The sequence below is a fragment of the Eubalaena glacialis genome, chromosome 18 (assembly GCF_028564815.1).
Source record: "Eubalaena glacialis isolate mEubGla1 chromosome 18, mEubGla1.1.hap2.+ XY, whole genome shotgun sequence".
Lineage (NCBI taxonomy): Eukaryota > Metazoa > Chordata > Mammalia > Artiodactyla > Balaenidae > Eubalaena > Eubalaena glacialis.
Window position 1 is genome coordinate 63636423 of NC_083733.1, and position 6266 is coordinate 63642688.

Genomic DNA, 6266 nt, shown 5'->3' on the forward strand with positions numbered 1-6266 from the left:
AGGTGAAAAGCCAAGCCGGGAAGTCGGAGTGAGGATCTGGCTTCTGTCCCAGCAGCCACCCAAGTCCCCTCTCCACCTGCACGCACCTCTGGGAGGGGACCAGCCTCCTGGACACCCCTCCCCCACCACTTCTCCCTTCAGGGAGTGTTTGTAGAGGCCAAGTTTCCCAGCAACCCGGACTCCCTGCCGTCACTCATGGTCAGTGGCAGCAGCTGGAGGGATCTGAGTTAGACTCAAAGGGGGAACTTGAAGGAGAAGGTGAGGTGCCAGACAAGGCAAGTGGGGAGGTGCCGGGTGTGGGCAGGTGAGGCAGCTGGGGAGGGAGGACACCGGAGACGATAACGGGGGAGGAGGAGGTCGAGGGTGGCAGGTGCTCGAGGCCACGATGGCGGCTGGTGGGTCCGTGCCAGCGGCTGCTGCACGCAGGATGGTGCCGGGCCCGCCCGTCCGCTGGAGAAGGGGCTGGGGGGCCGGAGAGCCTGAGCCTGAGCCCTGGGAGGGGAGTGGGCAGTGTGGGGGTCAGGTCCTCCCACCCACATTTCCACAGGACCAGAGACGGAGAGGGGGATGGGCTAGTCATGACAGTAACAATGAAAACAACAACAATAATAATGGCTCCGGAATTGCGAGTCTGCGCCTTCTCTGCGCCAGACCTGCACACGCTTGTTTAAGCCTCCTGGGAGCCCCAGGGGGAAGCTGTTAGGACGCCCAGTTGACAGATGAGGCCACTGAGGAGCACGGAGCTGGCTGGGCAGCGACAGAAGGGGTCTGTGGTCCTGACTTTACCCCTCGGGCTCCCAACCCTAACCCTTCCACGCAGCGTCTCCGCCTCGAGCGCACACAAACGCGCCCACGCCCGCGAGCTCTGCTCCAACACGGCTGACCCAAGAGTTCCCCACGAGTGGGGCAAACAGGGGGACAGAGGAGCCGTCTGCACAAACACGCACAGCAGCAGCGGTGACGGGGCGCGCCCTCGCGCTCCCAGACCCACGGACGCAGGGCCGCCGGGCCTCCGCACCGCCCCGCACACGCACGCGCACACACACGCTCCCGCCCGCCGTTTCCAACATCATTTTAACTGAGATAAAAAGACATGTCCGTATGTCTGTGTGCCTGAACGCATGTGTGAGGGGAAGAGCAACAGCTAGACGTAGACACAGAGACAGAGAGAGAGAGAGAGAGAGATGGGGGTGGGATGGGGGCAGGGTTGGTCCTGTGTCTACACTCCAGACTCATTTTTCTGCCTGGAGGGCTGGGGGCTGTGAGCGCCTCTATCTACGCGGCCTGTGAGGGCGGTGGGGTCTTTGCATACCCCCGAGTGACAGGGAGCGCTATGCTCTGTCCCTGTCCTGTTCCCACCTCAAGACACTGGTGATAAGTCAGCCCACACCCTCGGACCCAAGGGCCGGCGCAGCCCAAGGGGGCCAGCCTTCGAGGCCGGGGCACCCCCAGAGCGGGATGCCCTTCGGGCGGTGGGAGCCCGCAGCGCCCACCCCAGGTCCAGACCCGCCGCCGCTGTGTCTCTACCTCCGCCTCGGTCTCCATCTCGCCTGCTGCCAGCCCGCACCACCGCCGCCCCCCCCCACCCCGACCCCGACCAGGACGGCTTCTGCAGAGCCTGGGCCTCCCTCCCCTCCCTCGTCGCCCTCCGCCATCTCCATCCTTGTCTCCCCCAACAGAGAGCGACACTCACCCCAGTGGCTCGGCTTCCGCTGGGCCTCTCCCTGCGCCCCAGGTCCCCCCCTCCACATGCCTCCAGCCGCTGGGGGCTCTGCCTCCCCAGTTCTCCAGGGCTTCCCGTCGAGGTTGTGCTGGGGGGGGCGCAGGGGCTTTTGGGGTCTCCCCGCGCCCCCCCCTCCTCGCCTGTCGCCCTTCCCACCACCCCCCCAGGCCCGTCTAGGCCACTGCAGCAACTGTCTCCTCCTCCCCTCCCTGCTCGCCTCCTCCAGTCTCTTACCCTCTACCTCCACTCTTCCCCCACCGCCAGCCTCCTCTCCCCCCGCTGACCTCAGCCCCCTGCTCTCTCCCTGCCCCTCTGCCTCTGTGCCCCGGCCCCCTCCTCAGGTCCCCCCCTCACGGTCTCGCCACCCTTGGGACCACCAGGCCCCCCTCTCCTTCTCCATCTCCTCCTCACTCTCTCTCCGTCCCCATCACCCTCTCGAAGGTGGGTCAGGGTGCCTGTCTCGGTCGGATTCTCAGTCTGTCTGTCTGTCTGTCTCCGTCTCCCTCGGCCGGGCTCTGTCTGTCTCTCTCTCTCCGCGATTACAATTTCTAGTCACACGGCAGTGCAGAGCCAAGCTGTGCCTCAGCTCCCTCCCTCCCCACCTCCTCCCTCCTTCTTTCTCGCCTCCTGAGCGGGGAGGGCGCCTCTCCTCCCTCCTCCTCCAGCCCCCCTTCCCAGTGCCGGAGGCCTCCCCCTCCCCCGTTAATCAAAGGCTCCGTTATCTAATTAACCCATTGGTTCTGGGCAGCCGGGGAAGGGCGGGGAAGCCGGGGAGGAAGGTTGAAGGCTGGGCTGCCCAGGGAAGTGGGGAGGGGGGCGTCTGGGCTGTGCCAGGCCTGGCCTCCTGGCACAGACAAACTCATCGGCCGCATAACCAGGCTGGGCCAGCGCTGACCCACCGCCCCTCGTGCACCTGCCCCCCAGCCCGAGTGCAGACAACCTGGCGCGGGCTCCTCTGCAGGCAGGCGCTCCCCCAGGACCCTAGGAGCCGCCCAAAGCCACCCTGCACAGCCAGGCACCCTGACCTCCACCCCGATACACCAGCGAACCTGGGCCCACGTCACCGTCACCCCAGTCCTTCAGCCGAGGGCCAACCCCTGTTCATGCCACAAAGGAACCCATCCCCAGATGCAGCCCTCTCCCCTGGACCTCAGCTATATCCTGCTATCCGCCTCCTGATACACTTCTGCAAAATGGGCAGGGCAGCCTCTTCCATTCATTCTATTTATCGTTTTTAATCCATCCATCCATCCAACAAATATTTTCTGCGTCCCTACTGTGTGCAGACACTGGTGTAGATGCTGACTAATGCTACCCCCACCCTCCAAACCCAACATCCACAGCCCCCAAAAGACAAGTAGCAATAATAGAGCACATTGATCAAGTGCCAGGGGGCCTGGGTTTCAGCCCTGGATCTGCTGTTGGTTTGCTGTGTGACCTCAGGCCAGTGACTTCATTTTTCTGAGCTGCAGAAAAATGCTGTGAAACAGGGATAATAATAGTATCTATCTCATGGGGCCACTCGGGGACTGGCTCAGTAAATGTCTCTCTCTTTACAAAAAATGCAGATCTGACCACTTCTCATCCCCGCCACCATCTCCCCTAGATGATCACAGCTGCCTCCTCAGTTGTCTCCCCACTTTGACTCTCACCCTCCCTGCCAGACGGTTCCCACAGGCAGCTGGAGGGGTCCTGACAGCATCCAAGTCAGATCCTGCCCCTCCTCCACTAAACAGCTCTCACGCCCTGTCTCGTGGGGTGTAAGGGCAGAGACTTCACCGAGGTTTAGCAGACCCCTCTCCCCAGGATGGGCTGCTCCTTCCCTGCTCACCCACCCACCTCAGGCCACACTGGCCTCTTCACTGTTTCTGGAATGGCGCACACAGTCCTGCCTCAGGGCCTTTGCACGTGCTCTTCCCTCTGCCTGGACCGCTCATCCTCAGGCGTCCCTGTCCTCCTTCAGGTCTTTGCCCTTCAGGTCTTTTCAGTGAGGCCTCCTTGCATCTCACAGCACCCCTACCCCACACCAGAACCTTCTCTGCATTGTCTATATCGCATTTGTTACCCTCTGACCTCTTAGAAGCCCACACACTTGAGTGTAAGCACCCCGAGGGCAGGGACTGCGTCTGTTTTGTGCACAGTTTGGTTCCCAGCACCTACAATGGTGCCTGGCACAGGGTAGGTGCTCAGTGAACATCGGGTGGAGGCATTAGTTATCAGCGCCATCATTTAGATCCCTCCCCAGTTTCCCCGCCTTCTCTCCTATAGTGACACAGAGACGCACCTGCTTGGCCACATGCCCCTCTCTGCACACCCAGCCCAGGACACACTCACCCAGCTGCACATCTCAGGCTCACCCCGCAGGTGTCCAGACCCCAGGGTCCCCTCCCATCCCAGGAGGCCCCTCCCATCCCAGGAGGGTCCCCTCCCATCCCAGGAGGCCAGCCTGGCAGACTCAGCACCTCCATACGCCGCTGCAAACACACTGCCTTCAGCTCAATTTCTGCACCCACAGCATGGCGCCATCTGGCTGGCAGGGTCCCAGATACTATACCGTAGGTCCCCAGGGCAGCTGCGTGCACCCCACTAAATGCAGGCCCTGAGGGGAGCCACACCTCAGATGCCACCTGTGTGGGCTACATTCCTGGATATGGCTTTGCGCCGAGGGGACACCTGGCCCCAGATACAGCCCTCCAGGGTTAGCCAGCACCCCTGTTAGCTGTGCTGGCTAACCCTCTTCTTCTGAGCATGTTCTCAAAGCCAAGGGCTGTGTACATGCCTGACTCATACCAACTCCTTGAATAACCCCACCACCAGTAATGGTAATGTCCACCGTGTACCTGGCACCAACAGGGCAGAGCCCTGGGAGTTTGACTTGCATTAACTGTAGTTCTCCCATTGGCCCTCTGACAGGGGACTGCTCTTACCCCCACTTCACAGACAGGGAAGCTGAGGCACAGAGAGGCAAAGTCACTTGCTCAAGGCTAAATACACAGCTGGGAAGTGGCCCCTCCCTGGTCAGCCTCCCCAGAAGGCTGTGACCTGCCTTCTGTGACCCTCATTGGCCACGGTCCACCCCTGATAGTGACGGGAATCTCTTGTTGAGCATTCACTACGGGCCTAGGGCCATGCTTAGCCGTCCCTCGTCTCCAGATGCTGGCTTCTCCCCGCGGCCCTAGGAGGAAGGCATTGTCCCTGTGTCCATTTTCCAGATGGAGAAGCAGATCCTGAGGGCTGAAGGTACTGGCTGATGGTCACACAGCCTGGATACGGGGCAGCTGGGATTGGAACCCAAGGCCCAGCCCTGGGCCAGGTCACCACACTGCCTCTCTCACCCCAGGGCCCTGGGAGAAGCCTCAACACGAGGGTCCTCCACCCCCACCTGGTGCAAGGGACCGAAGCAGACAGAGATGCAAGAGGCCCCAGAGAGAAGAGGTGTGAAAGGCAGAAAGGGGCAGAGACACAGCAGGAGAGAGAAACAGAGACAGAGACCAATGTGAGCCCTGTGAGGTGGCAAGAAAGAGGGAGAGAGGCTTTTAAGGGGGAACAGAGGAACCTAGAAAGAGAGCCGAGATCCAGGGGAAGGTGGAGGCATGGAGGACCAGGCACTCGAGGCGAGGGCCCGAGGCCTCACCAGCTTCGCCATCCTCCCCAAGTTCTGAGAGATCTCGGGCATCATGCCTGAGAGGATTCAGGCAGATGGCAGATGGGAAACTCAGGGGCCCAGGAGAGGTGGGGCGAGGAGAACATTCCAGTCAGGCATACTCATTTTTTTCCGGGGGAAGTTCAGGAGGTGAGAGAAAAGATAGGAAATTGACTGCCATCGCAGCAAGAGGGATGGAGGTTAGATCTAAAGAAGAACTTCCCAACTGTGAGTGACTGGAGCCAGGAGGGTGGAGAGACATCAAAGCCAGGGAGAGATGAACACTTCTCTCTCTGGATGTCTGTCATACGGGCATGGCCCGGAGCTGTTAAGGTGGGGGGAGGAGGGGGAGGGTACAGGCAGCACAGGCTTCAGGGATGGATGAAACAACTTCACACGTGTGTCCCTCTGAGCCGGTCCGTGTCCTGAATGCTTTTTAAAATAAAAGCAACCCCAAAGCCCCGAGAATTGACAGTCCCCTAACTTTTGAGATAGAATCACCCTGGGAAAAGGGTGGCCCAGGCCCCTCATAGCTGCTGCGGAGGAAACAGAGTTGGGGGCTCAGCTCAGGACTTGCCCAGGTTTCCTGAGGCAGGGGTCGGCTGGGGAGAGATGACTTGCTTGGTGAGGGGGGCTGTCTTCTCCTGTCTTCCCCCAACTCCCGACAGAGAAGCACTGACGGGTCATTTATTTGGTCTTTCATATGTTCATTTAACAAGTATTTACTGAGTGGCTCCACCACCTCGAGGCTCCGCCCACACACCAGGCACGTTCCCACCTCAGGGCCTTTGCCCCTGCTGTTCCCTCTGCCTGGAGCGGTCCTCCTTGGGTCTGCGTTGCTCTCTCTGTCTCCATTCTGGACTGTTCCATGCCACCTCCGGGAGGGTTTCTTTGCCCCCC